Genomic DNA, 14,623 nt, shown 5'->3' on the forward strand with positions numbered 1-14,623 from the left:
GGTCAAGTTCACACTCCCAGGTCTCAATTCCAGCCTGGATCATGCAGTAATATACTTTAAAAAAAAAAAAAATCCTATCTAGTGCATGTGGCTTTCTTGCAAGATCCCTTTGATTTGCATCTGAAGACGAGTTTCTTCAGTTCTTCGTACGCTTTTGAAGAAAGCTGTTAGAGCACTCACCTCTCCCAGTCTTTGTAGCAAAGATGAGTTGCTTGACATTCCCCCACTTCCTACACTGGTTTACTAAATCATTAACAGACTCCTAATTTAACGCTCCTTAGAATAGTTGCCTGCTCAGCTGATACTCCTCCTCAAGCCTAAGTATGAGCCAGTAACCCAAATGCAGCTATTTGGGATCTGTTTTCCCCACTCCACAGGTTCAGAAAGCTTGCCAGCCACTCAGGTGACACCACTGGCCCTCTAAAGAGAGGAGGTGACACTTTCCAAGAAAAGCCCACTCATCCCCATTCATCAAGGCCTCTGCTGCTTTCCTCAAGACTTTTCATAGACTTCAGGTTCTTTGCAGCTTCTGCTTATCCCTCCTGGTTCTCCTCCTCCATGTGTGATCCCCATTTAGGAGTTACTGACAATCCACATGTGCCCTAAAAGTTGGGAAGATGCTTGCAGTTTGGAACTTGCACCAGAATGAAAAAGACCTTTGAAGGAAAACCCAAGTGTGTTCTCCCCATAAGGTGGAGAAACCAAAGAGCTGCAGCAACCCCCAGAAGGAATTCTTGTCGCTTTCTCCCCTGCCTGTGCTTATCAGACCCATTCGTGAACAAGCCTAATTCATGAGAAAACCAACCCAACAATACCTGGAGAGCGTTGTGCCAGGTTAGAGGGTTAGGGCAGCTCAGGAACAGGTTTGACGAGCACCAGCAGCAGTACATGGGAAAGGCAGGACCAAAACCTCCCCGTTTTGGCACAGCAGTTACCACCACAGCCTTGCTAGCTTTTAACACTCCACAACAGGACATTTCAATACCAAGCAAGGCAGCGAAACATCAAGTTTTGTGTTTAGGTACAAAACTACACCAACAGCTCCTCAAACGTGCCAAAAAGACTACCAGTTTAATAGTCCAATTTCTGATTAAAGCTTGATTTTTAGCAGGCATGGGTCAGCAACCTAAGAAACTGAAAAGCAATCCACAGCCTATGAGCCATGATATGAACATGAGCAGAACAGCACCGGGGAAGCGTTGCGATCATCACTATATATACTTCATGTAATTAGTATGACACAGAGCAGGACATTAATATGTGCATGCTTCACTCATTGCTGTCCCTGCTCCATTCTGGGCTATCAGCCGATCACCACCTCCAGGGAACACCCGGCTGCCTCTGGTCCTGATCCCACACTAAGAAAGCTGAAGAGAAGCATTATGAACACCTCCTCCCACTTTCTGCCTAAAAGGGTGGAATTTCAGTAATTTTTTTCCCTTTTAAAGGGACCAAGAACTTCACATTCAATTACTTTCTTCATCCTTTATTTCTAATTTTCATTTGCCTGGTTTCAGTTTCTACCTATCCCACCTTGAAACCATTTTACAGATAAACCACTGTACGGTGTATGGTGAATCTCCTTTGACTGTGTACAGCTCGGGAGGCCTCTAAGTATGGACAGTATGGTGAGAAACAGCTCAAGATATCCCCCCTGTAAGTATCCATAAGCCGCCTTCCAGAGCTCTTTAGAAATCTTGCCACCTCACGCTGCCCCAATATTCCAGAATGGCAGGGGCTCATAAAGTTGAAATCATTGAAACAAGAAACGCCCTCCTGGTATTTGTCTCCGTCCACTACAATCGCAGATGCTACAGGGAACCCTAAGCTTCTGCAGTCCGCTCCAGCATCCACAGCCGCTGGATTACAGATGTTGGTATGGACAGGTCTGCCCAGTCCTGCTAGCATTTGTTTTATGGACCTGCTGACCACGGGTTTGTCTAACTGCTTTTTGACTGTATCTAAACCATCAGCTTCCACAAACTCCTAGAACAAAGTCCAGAAGTTTAAAAAGCAGACAAAGAAATGCTTCTAATCCTAAGCATCTCAGACATTTTAGACTCCCCAGGATAGGGACCTGCCCCACTGCCTTCAACTCAACTGCCCTTCTCTGTATGTTTTCCAACTCTGCTGAAGACGCAATGACCAGAAACTCATAGCATGATAGATACAGTCACACACTCACCTATTGAAATTCACTCAACATATTACTCAGCGACCCTATGCCTTAATCAGACTAATACTTCAGCCCTCCAAAAAATAAAACAACATGTACTACCTGTAGCAAGCAAGAGACCTGCCTGCCAGCAATAACCAAATCAATGCCAGGGAGATGAATCCCAACGGTCCCAAGCCATGCCCATGTCAAAGAATAAGGGTTTTGCCCACTCACCTGCAAGTGAGTTTCTTTCACAAGCCAAAAACCCACACCACTCACGGCACTCCTGAACACCAGCAAGCACGGCAGACACTTGAAAAGCCTGTTCGACTTCCTAGCAACAACTTTTCCCATTCCGCTGGCACTGTGCTACCAACTTCAGAGAAGTTTGGTGGTTTTCAAGGATGGCAGAAGAGCTCCAGAATGCTGATTACATGCTGAAAGCATCATCTTCTTTATGCTCTTAGGAAGAATTATGTATTTAATTAGAAGCAGCCTTAACGAAAAGCTGCTAAAGTTGAACACGGAGGATAAGTCTCACTTCACCCAAGGGGGCAAACCCACGCACTAAAGCAGATGCCAGAACCATTCACCTCTGTGCATCGTCTCACACGCACTAAAAACTTCTCCCAGAAGCTGGAGTAAAGCGCTATTTCGTACAGATCAACTTACCCTTACCTCGAAGGCAAACATTACCCTTCACACAGTTAGGAAACTGCATCTGCACAAAGCCACTCCGACTCAACTTCCGCTTTCAATCCCTGATCTTCAGTGCAGCCGTCAATTAGAAGCGTTCATTACCAAGTAAACTGCTCTACGCACTGAGTGGCATCTGTCTTCTTTGAAGCCTTCATACCCACCGGTGAGGATCACTTTGTACCGGTAGATAACTCGTAGACCTTTCGAACCGCATCCAGGTATGCAGTTCATCACTGCCAGCAGCAGCACTGGAAGCGTCAGCCAAAGATCCAACACAAAAAGCATTTCAGTGTCACCAAGCCTCACAGCTCCGTCCACCACAGAAAAGCAGCCTTCACGTTCTGATACCGATACAAGCAGAAGGCGTCCTTCTAACACAAGGTCATACCAAGCTTGCTAGAAGACTAAATTTAGCCACCTGTGCCTCAGGCAAGTCTGTTAGTTATGGGAAGCTCAGATACTGGTGTTGAGCACTGGTCCAAGGGTAAATCCCTTGGAAGACTTGACTCCATTTAATTGCAAAAGATCTTTAAGCTATTGAAGGGGAGCTCAATCTCAATTCGTCAAAGAGGAGATGTATTTCAATACCACACAAAACCGGCACGAGGACACTGCGATACTGTTTTAAGGCTCGTTTGCTCAAGCGGCATAAACTATTGCTACGTTCAATGTCAGAGTCGATAAGAGAGAAGCTCAAGAAGATTTAACAGATGGGGCTTCAGCACAAGCATATTTTAGAACACCTTCTTAGCAAGCATATTTCCTACTCTAACATGCCTCACACTACATTTATAACACGCTATAGAAGAGCGGATCAATGAGAACACAGGGATTATTCCAAGCTTTTGTAAATGTTAGCGGAGACTGATTGAACAGTTTGTGAAGACAAACCCCAGTTTACCAAAAGGTGTCACAGCAAACAGCTTTGTCAAACACTTAATAATTTTCCAAGCCAAAAAGATGGTGATGACTCAGATTCTTCAGCTGTGTTGGGTCTTTGGATCAGTATCAGCCACAAGCCCACAGAACCACCACAGCACTCAACTGAGGTTTGACATCCAAGATCACTGCAAACCTTCAATAGAATCTACCCATAGAAAAAACACAATATAAATAAATTGGTTCCAAGACGCCGTTGGGGAATATCTACATGATCTGCCTCGGCCCTGCAGGCCTTCAGAGACCCCAAAGAACCTGTTCTGGTGCAAGCAACCCAAATAGGAGTATTAGCTCAATTACACCAACAAAACCAGGATTACTAAGATGACTGCACCAAGTCCATCTGAGCGCAAGGTTTCTTGCACTAGGTGTTGAGTATATGTGGTCCAGGCAGACCCCCATAAGTCACACTCCATCCCCTCAAGTCTCTGCAGCCAGATGGTACCACAGAAGGCTGCCTGAACATCTCACAGTCACGCTGCATATGGCTGTGACACGCGACTGCGACACATCTGAACCTGCCCTTGCAGCATCCCCAGCCAGGAGGACGTTGAGACCCCCAAGCCCTCCAGCCTATCTGCCATGAGCCAAAACCCTGAGCTATCGCCACAGTGGCCAACAAGTTACCCCCAACACCCTGCCTTCCGTCACGTTGTCTCCTCAACGTCGAAGCACTCTGTCTTCTGCGGGGATCAGAAAGAACAGAACAAGTGGTTGCAAAACGCCATGCTCCCAGTCGTAGATCCTGACGAGTGAAGGAACACTGGCATGCACAGTAACTACCAACATTTAGACATGATAGAAACCACCGAGTACCAGTGCTGTATCCAGTAAATCCAGACATAAACAAAGCACTGTGTATTGGTTTGGAGCCTAATACCAGTTTTGGATCTTAACCACTGAGTAATATAAATTTCCGCAGAGGTATTCTTCCCACAGAAGTGGAGCACAGCCTAACTATGATTTACCATCACTGGTGTTGCATCTATCACCAGTAAAACTGAAGCCTTAGCGCTGCCAACACTGCACAGAGCTTTTTCACAATTAGAAACCTGTCAAAACCTTTCCAAACCGAGGACAGCTGGGAAGCAGTATCAGATGCTGAAGTGGCTGCAGGCCTGATCTCAGCTGCAGGATGATCATCCAGAGAACCAAAGATGTCCAAACTGTCTGACCCGGCACTGACGCTAAGCCAACCAAGGCAGTCTGTGGCTAGCAAAATGGGACTGCAACCAGAGAGCAAGCACTTCTCAGGGTGGGTAAGAACCTCACTACCTGGTGGATGCACACATAGCACGTATTTTGGAAATGTTTATTTTCATCTAAGAAGCTACTCAATGCATGCGTGGCCACAGCCCCTCCCTCCCAGCGCAAGCCGGTGTGTTGTTACCTGCTACCACAGCCCTGCCAAAAAGCGACAGCCAGAACGAATCTTCACGAGCCTCCTAAAGGTGATACCTTTGAAGTCTGACTTGGACTTGAAGAGAGACAACTACAAAGTATGTGGTCTCTGCTTCATTAAAATAAGATGTTACAGTTTCTTAAGTTTCATTTGTTCATTGAAACTTGCTCTTTTAAGATCCAGGAAACAAAGAAACTAGCCTTGCACCTTACAAAAGATGACAGTTACCAGGTACCTAAGGACAGCCAGACTAGCCAAAACGGGCTTCCTACAGGACTTACAATTAAGACACTTGTATCAAACTTCAAAAAAGTTGAATTGTTTCCTAACACTGCCAGAACTGGCACTGTCAATGGAACAACATTCTGAGACGTATTTTAGAGGACTTCCTCTCATGTGTTTTTAACAGACCTAAATAAGCAGAAGTCAGATCTACAAGGAATTTTGAGTCACAAGGAATGAAAGCTTGAAGATCCAGTAAGTCTGAGATGCTTGAGACTGCTACTTTTCAGAAACCCACCTGAAAAATTTTGTCCAAGAGTAGTAATAACTCAATTCATGTGTCTCCCCTTGCTACGCGGAAGACTAACCGCACGCAAACAGATTTCCTTCAAATTAATTTTTCCTGTAGTGTGCTTTCCATTAACACGAAGGAAGAAAAACGACCACGTCCAAACCTGCCCTCTGATTTATAACTCAGAAGCGAACGTGCAGCAGCTAGCAAAGGAACACTGAGCTTGGTTTGTTGTTTCTACAAACAAGATGTTACCCTAACTACAGGTGCAACAAAGCTAAGTATTTAAGAAAAAAAAAAAAAAAAAACCACATGCAGATTTCACCCTCCTAAGCACACAAGATTTTCTGTTACATTAGACGAGTTAAATTATGAACTGAGCTCCACAGCAAATCGCCAAGATAGAGGTGATCATCTTTCCCAGCATAAAATAAATACCTTCAAGGAACACATCCTTCAGACTGGTTTGCTTCACAGAGTTCAAGCAGCTTTCTCCAACAACTTAATTAACCTAGCTTTAGCACAGAAGTACAGGGATTCCTTGTGGATTGGAAAAAAAACAAATAGCTCTATGGAAAGCAGGTATTCCAGCATTTTCTTAGCATCACCATGAACTGCATGAACGCATGAAGCTTTATCAATAGGCATTAAAACATGTATACGGGACAGCATCTACTCAGGACATTTAATAGATGATGTGGCCTCTTCTAACATACCATGTGCAATATGGCCAGCTCATCTCAGAAGACTACAGAAATGCGACAGCTTCATTAAAATCGACAGCAGATTCAGGATGGCAAAGAAACCTTCACTTCTTTGTAAACAGCTGCAGTTTTCCCAGCCCAGAGGAATGTCATAACGTAATCAGAAAGAAAAAAAAAGGAGCAGGATAGCAGAGGCAGACAGGAAAACAGTTTTCCCATCTCACCACTGAATATCCCCAATTCCTGCATTAAATGCTAGGAGTAGCAAATCCAAACTAGTCAATTGTCTTCCACACAGCAGAAACTGTCAGGCTAATCTTCAGAGGAGAATTGCTGTCAACTCTTCAGGCTATTAAGTTATTATCCGGAAGAGATTTGCTCACAGATGAGCAAGCCAAAACAGAAGATTCAGACAGGTGAGAGACACCTATCCATTTCGGAAGATGAGCTGCTCTAAATAGATCTTACAGGAAGGAGTAACATATGAAAAGCAGGAGAAAATGGTGGTAATCTCACACTGATTGCATTTCATCGTTGGTTTTGCCAACTTCTAGAAATAAGACATCTTTTAAAAGGTAGGCAGCCTCTGATGAGCCAGAAATCAAACAGGCATTTTAGCAAGGAGTTAAAACACCTCTTCCCTTCACAAAAAAGAAAGGTCTAAGGGGATTTAACGTGGAATACAGTGATGCAGCACGCACAACAAGTCTGAGATTTTACCTCTCCACAGAATGGTTTGGGTTGGAAGGGACCTTCAAAGCTCATCTAGACCAACCCCCCTGTCATGGGCAGGGACATCTTTTACAATATCAGGTTGCTCAAAGCCCTGTCCAATCTGACTTTGAACGCTCCCAGCACATACATCCACAGCTTCTCTGGATGACTTGTTCCAGTGTCTCACCACTCTCATCACAAAAAGTTTCTTATGGCCAATCCAAACCTACCCCCTTTCAGCTAAAAGCTGCTGCACCTTGCCCTGTCATGGCAGGCCCTGGTAAAAAGCAGCCTCTCCATCTTTCCTATAAGCCCCCTTTATACACTATAAGTTTGCAAGAAGATCTCCGCAGAGCTTTCTCTTCTCCAGGCTGCACAGCCCCAACTCTCAGCCTCTCTCCACAGCAGAGGTGTTCCAGCCCTCTCACCACTTTCATGGCCTTCTCTGGACTCATTCCAACAGGCCCGTGTCTTGCACTGAGGACCCCAGAGCTGGATGCAGTGCTTCATGTGGGGTCTCACAAGAGCAGAGTAGAGGTGGAGAGTCACCTCCTTCAAGATGATTCCTTTACATCCCGCAGACCGTGCTTCCCACACTGGTGGTTCTGCCACTGCAGATTGAAGCCTTCAGTTGTTTCAGCTCTCTGCAGGTCAAGGTGACCACTGCCATAATTTCATCAAAACCAGGAACTTTGCAGGACTTCAAAGGGTGTATCGTCAGTGACTTGTTTGTGCAGGGACATACTACTAAATAAGGTCAGGAAGGAACTGCTGCCCACGGTCCGCAAAGGTACAGCTAGCATATGATGGAGGGAAGTTTCTGGAGGCAAAATTCAGGCTGAGAATAGGAAGGCAATGACCAAGAGGCGTGTGACAGCATCTCAAAGAATTGCTCCCACACTCAGGCTCAGATTCATTAGGAATTGAGGAGATTTTTGGATAACTGGAAGCCTTTACAATGAGGACTGAATTAACCAACATAGCACCCGGACACTGGCACTTGCAATCAAGATCGAAGGCACCTCTGACACTTCAGAAGAGCAGAGAAAGTCAGCAGATACAGAGGAGCACATATCTGAGAATGATGCAGCTTTTAGGGGAAAGAAGCTGATTCATAAGAACTTCACCTCCTCAAAAACCCCTACAGATGGGACAAGAATTAGCCATGTGAAAAACAGAAGCTAGAAAAATCAACACAGTACAAGTTAAATAGGACGCAAAGACGAAACCAAGTCACAAATGAATTTCTACACAAATGCTGGAAGTCTAGAAGTGAGATGGAGAAACTCAAAAGCCTGTTTTTAAACTGATAACGTGGATGTAGCAGGTTCATTCAAAACACGGTGGTGGGCAGACAAGTCAAGGGGACATTGAAAGTATAGGAGGACCAAGCAAGCTTTTAAAGGACCTAAGATTTCTAACATACACCACCATTCGAGCAATCTAAGTTTACTGTGTCAGCAAGAAACACCATGTAAATCAGAATCCAAACCTTAAACCAGAAAAGCACTGTCCCAGCCACCCAAGCAGCAACAGCAGCTGTCACGCTGTCACCAGGGGGTTGGACAAGCAGGAAATGTGGCATTCAGTAGAGACCTCAAATGTCTCCGCGTAAACTGCGCAAGTGTCAGGTCAATATATAAGGTCAAGATTAAGTTTTTAAATAGCATAACGTGACTCCTCCCCAGCAGCGATGAGAGAGGTGGCAGTTCCGGCCTCCACCTTGCATGGCGGCTGGAGTATTGGTGTGAGCCCCCAGCGTGCGATCTGACCATGCCGTAGAAGGAACGAAAGCCAACCCAGCCAGCACCGCAAGGGTAAGTGTTCAAGAAGCAAACTAAATACAAAGTAGTAAGATTTCATTATTAAAAAAAAAGAGAAAGAAGTCCCATGATTTATTACGGGGTTAAATAATTATTAGACAATGTCTCCCAAAAGTTGAAATTATATTTTACACTCAGTGTGCTGAGCTTGGCCACCTCCACTCTCACTGCTTGACCCCAGTCAGGCAAGCCAAGCAAATAAGGCTTCGGGTGGCAAAAGGACCACTCAGAAGTCAAGGCAACAGCAACAACCTCACTTTACATACAAAGTCACCTAGGAGGAGGACGGGGAAGTCCCCCATATAGTTTCTTGGTTAAAGCTGAAACCAGAGTACCTGAAAGCCACTTTCACCAGCTCTCTCAGAACGATTCAGAGGCATCTGAGCAACTGCAAACCAGGCAGCTGCGATGGGCAAATGAGAATTGTCCTAAAGCACGGACTAAATGAACACAGGGCTAATTATATTTTATAAAATGAAGTCATGTCTCAGGATTCAGCTGGAGGTTGGTGGGGTTTTCTTTTCTTTCTTCTCCCTTTTGCAGGAGACAGAGCATGTGAACAAGGAAAAGGCTGCCGATACACTTCATTGAAAAAAACCAAGCATACTACATGACAAGATCCTTCAAAGTTCTTTGGAGAACAAAATTCTGTAAGATAAAAGAAAAAATCCTTCACATACGTAAATAACCGGTTAAAAAAAAAGATAAGGAAGGGGGAAGAAAGGCATCACTGATCAGTTTTGTAGTGGAGAAGACTCGCCAAAGGATTCTGCTCTGCTCAACTACATTGAGCTGTGCAAGAGAAGGCAGCACTGAGATGACAACATTTACTACTCTGAATAATTCAATGTGATCAGTAAATAAGAGCAGTGACTCTAAGGAATTGCAGTAAAATCTCATGATGCGAGTGGGTGATACAACCAAAAGCGCAGCACATCAGGAACTGCCACCCTAACTTCAACTTAAAAAAAATACGAAAGCCTGGACTCAAGCCAAGACTGGGGAACAGGATATCAGGGCTACAGCAGTGTATTCCACAAAAAAAAACCCAAAAACATACCTCTAGTTCTTTGATCACTAACGAATGAGCAGAATGCCTGCAATTACACAGAAAATCATACAGAACGAAATACAAATCCAGAGTGCAGTGTTTTCTAAAGAGGCACCCGCAACATTAATATCACCCACTGATCTCATCAGCACCTCTGCCAACCTCCCCGACTCACTCGTGCCGCTCCTCCTGCCATCCCCATCTCCAGGGAGCTGGAGCAGAGCTGGCAATGACATGAAGAGCGACGAGAAGAGACACAGAAAGGGAACTCCAAACAGATGAGGATAAGTCAGCCTAACCAAGAGACTGCCAGGAATGGAAAAAGTAGTTTCCCAAAATTGTGAATGTCATGGAAAAAGCAAAGAAGTAATTTGTTCCAAATTTGTTTCTTCCTGGTTTTTTTGGACACCCCCATTTCTTGTTTTCTGTCTCTTCCTCATCCATAGACCATGTAACAAGCAGCCTACACACTTACTGCACAGCGCAAGGCAGTGAGTACCACAGTGGTTCAAGGCGAGTGGACAAGCCTGTGTCAGAGAAGTGTGAAGGTTACTAAAGTCAAACACCTGGCTCAGGGAGGTCATAAACTGCTGGAGAGGGAAAAACAGAGCACCATTTCCACAGATTAGATCTGCTGTATTTAAGTACTCCTCCCCTCCCCAGGCATCTGCTACTGGTTACTAGCGAGCAGGATACCGGGCCAGATGGATTCCTGGTCTCATCTGGTAGCACTTTTTAAAGCATTATAAGGATTTCATCTGTTAACCTGAAAAAAATGCAACAGCTGATTGCTTCAGAAGAGCTGAAAATGACTTTATAAAGCCATGACAAAGTGAGCAATCTCAGTGCAAGGAAGGCAGCAAGCAGCTGTGGACTGGGCTGCCCTTCGGATCTCGCCCGGCTCGTAACGGCCCTCGCAGTGGGGCTCTGTGAACCTGCCTGCTTGGTCGCTCCCCACCAGAACACATTCCGTCAGCGACTCCACGATAGGAAGTCAAATTGTCATCGATACAGAGAACTGGAACAGCATAAAAACTCCTACGGAAGAGTAACAGACAGACTGGAAAAGGCAAGGTCATACACTTCAGACTTCACAAAAAACGGTACTATGAACTGGAAAGCTCTTTAATCCAAAGAAAAAGAGAGAGACACAAGGTATTAGCTTGTCACCGTGACCTGTGAGCCATCAGCCCGATTCAGACATGAAGGATACTGGCACAAAGAAATTACCTGCGACACCACACAGCATCCCAGAGACCTCCCCCGCCCTTCTGTGCCCTGCTCCGGTCAGGGGCGTTCAGGGATTAGCTTTAAGCAAACACCTGCATGGAAGAGATCGACCAAGAACCTGGAAAAGAGCAAATGCAAGGTTGGCGCACGTGGTTTGAAAATAAGAAGCCAAGAGTTGAGTGCTTTCTGAAATCACTAAAGGACAGAAGCGCTGGTTTTGTAAGAGGCAACACAGATCAGTATGTACCAGCCACAAATAAACTGACTGCAAATCTGGAGCAAGTTTCCAAGAGAAGAGCTTTCCACAAGAAAAAAAACACACCAAGAAGCCCAGGTTGGCCTAAACCAGCAAGGACTTTAGGCCAGCAGAAAATACGCCGCTGCAGACTTGCGGAGTAAAGCGGAGAGCTGCGCCTCATCTTCCTCGCAGCCCAACAGCTCTTAAAAAAAATACAAAAGGTACCAGCGGGACACTTTGCAGAGTCCAGAAAAAGCCATTTCAGGGCATGCAATGTTTGAAGAAACACTTGTGTCTAAACAAAGTTTAGGTAGTGATGCAAGGCATTAGTGTAAAACCCTGGCTTTATCACAGAATCACAGAATCACAGAATAGTAGGGGTTGGAAGGGACCTCTGTGGGTCATCTAGTCCAACCCCCCTGCTGAAGCAGGGTCACCTACAGCAGGCTGCAAAGGACCCCGTCCAGGCGGGTCTTGAATATCTCCAGAGAAGGAGACTCCACAACCTCCCTGGGCAGCCTGTTCCAGTACTCCGTCACCCTCAGAGGGAAGAAGTTCCTCCTCATGTTCAGACGGAACTTCCTGTGCCTCAGTTTGTGCCCATTGCCCCTTGTCCTGTCACTGGGCACCACTGAAAAGAGCTTGGCCCCATCCTCCTGACACCCACCCTTCAGATATTTGTAGGCATTTATATCAAACAGACAGTCTAAAATTTCATTAGAGTTAGCAATATATTTGCCAAAAGGTTGTGATATCAGCTGTACCGGGGGACAGGCAGCAGGAACTTCAGTATCGAGAAGAGCGATTTGCCTGGCCTGTGCTCACCACGATCCTCCATGCTTTCTAAGTACATAGTCTTTTTCACTACGAATTATTTTTTTCTACACACCATGACATTTAAATTCCTCTCTCATCTGGTCGCACCTTGGTGGCAGTCACCTTCTCCATACAAGAACTCCTGCTGACATTTATCACTGGCAGCATCTCCAGCTCGTCCCTGACTCAAAGAGCTCTAGTGTCAGCCCCGCTTCACATGGAGAAGACCACTCCGTGCATCTCTCTACGAAAGCAACATAATAAAACGCGAATTCTCGCACCAGTAACGTTTCACCACACAGGCAACACTCCCAAAACTTCAGCGACCGGCAGCCAGCGAGGAATCCTCCACAGCCTGAAGAAAGCAACCTCCCCAAACTCGTAACTCAAAGGTGCTCTTTGTATTTTTTCGGAATGTGTCTGCGGGAAAGCACCGCTAATATTTGATAAGAGCTCCTCGAGGGGAGCAAAGCTCGCGCTTCTCAGCTCGCCCGTCACTCCCGGCAGCGGGCTGGCAGAGCCCGCGTTACCGAGGCGGCATTACCCCGCAGAGAAGACGGTTTATCGGGGTGAGTTGCAGCCAGGAGCTGGGGAGCCCAGAGAAGGACAAGGCAAGTCCTGCAGGACTCGGGGAGTGGCAGCACAAGCCGGTTACACAGATGTATGAGGTCACTGATAAGAAAAAAAATAAATCAAGCCTGAGCTCCCACCCACGACAGCGTGACTCCAGCCAGGGCAGCCGTACCGAGCCGCGGAAGGCGGGACACCCCGCACGGCGCCGGGAGCTGCCACCGACCGGCCGCGGGCTGGGACCGGGCGGCCGCTTACGGCTACGCGCCCTCGGCGCTTTGTTCCCCCAGACCCGGGCACAGGGCCTGGGAGCGGCCCCTCCTCCGGCCGATGCCCTGCCCGCGCTCCCCGCACCGGCGCGGCGAGCCGGGACCGCCAACCGGCGCCCCGTCCCCATCGACCGGCTCCCGACCGACCGCGGCCACCTGGAGAGCCGCTCCGGGCCCACCGCCCCCTCTCCGCGCCGGTTCCCCTCGCCGCCCCCCCCCCCCGGGCGGCTCGGCCCGAGCAACGGAGCTCGGCCCCGGGAAGGCGACCGGGCCGCGCCGCGGAGAGAAGCGACGCCCCTTCCCCGTCGCCGCCCAGGCCCCGCAGAGACGGCGGTCCCGCCGCCCCCCGCACCTGGCTCCGGCGGCGCTGGGCTCCCGGGGCCGGGCCGGGCCCCGCCGCCGCCGCTCTCCCCGCGCCCCGCCGCGGCTCCTCCCTCCGTCGCGCTCGACGGGGAGGGCCCCGACCCGGAAGCGCTCCCCCCTTCGCCCCGCCCCGCGGCCAGCGCCGCCCTATGGCAGCAGCGCTCCCGCCTCGCCCGCGACCGCTTCCGGGACGCCGCGGCGGCGGGCTCGCCCTAGCAACCGCGTTCCGTTGCTAGGCGGAAGCAGCGCCGGGGCCGCGGCGGCGGGGGGAAGCGGGAGGGAGCGGAGCGGAGCGGGCCCCACCGGGGCGGAGCGGGCAGGGCCGGCCCGCGGCTCAGCACCCCGCCGCGCCGCACCCCCGGCTCCTCCCGCTTCTGGGAAAAATCGGAATTCACGGGTTTTTTTGACAAATCGCCCGGAGAATCCGGTAAGATCCGGACTTCGGGCATTCAAACTGTAGGTTTTCCTCGCTACCCCGTATTCCCGAGGCTGGGCTTGTCAATTTTCCCTCGGTGCCATAATTAAGCAGAAAATAAATCCCAGTTTTAGTAAAACTTGCTAATATTTCGCTTTACCTTTTGGGCTTGCTCCTTCTTTTCATAGATACGTGCAGTCTGCCGGCTCAGCTACAATATCACACCTGTGATATTCGTATCACAAACCGACTGTCTCGATGCCGACAGCCTGCCCTGGCATCACCGTGTCCCGCGCCGCCCCGAGCCTTCGATCCGGGCTGAGCTCACTCGGCACTTCTTGTCCCTTCTATCGCTAATGAAATAAAATAAAAACACCAGCGTCACCCCGTCTCTGATAAAAGGAAGCAGCGCTGGGGATGGAGCACTTTTGCAGCGGTAAGGTTCGGTGCTCCTGGTTTTTAAGCACTGTAAGGAGAAACTGGTAGGGATTCACCAAAGCAGCCGCTGCCATGGCAGGGCAGGATGGGCATGCCCAGGGTGGCATCACCCATCCCCAGGGTGGCATCACCCATCCCCAGACGGCATCACCCATCCCCATGTTGTATCACCCATCCCCAGAGGGCTCCGCGGCAGCCACAGCCATGTCTGCATTTCGAAGCACGCTTCGCCGTTCCGATAGAAATTGTACCATCATCTGAGTTTTCCCCGTTTCTCCTC

The 14,623-nt window shown here is 48.2% G+C and overlaps 1 protein-coding gene across 2 annotated transcripts in view; it reads right to left on the bottom strand.

The window, feature by feature from the left end:
• CSNK1G1 (casein kinase 1 gamma 1) overlaps positions 1 to 13,565 on the bottom strand; it is a 111,560-nt gene extending 97,995 nt beyond the window's left edge. For both annotated transcript variants that reach the window (XM_075431530.1, XM_075431528.1), the window contains exon 1: positions 13,480 to 13,565. The gene's annotated coding sequence lies outside the window, so the exon portion shown is untranslated. The remainder of the gene's footprint in view (positions 1 to 13,479) is intronic.
• Positions 13,566 to 14,623: the final 1,058 nt, after the last annotated feature.

The sequence above is a fragment of the Opisthocomus hoazin genome, chromosome 10 (assembly GCF_030867145.1).
Source record: "Opisthocomus hoazin isolate bOpiHoa1 chromosome 10, bOpiHoa1.hap1, whole genome shotgun sequence".
Taxonomy (NCBI): Eukaryota; Metazoa; Chordata; class Aves; order Opisthocomiformes; family Opisthocomidae; genus Opisthocomus; species Opisthocomus hoazin.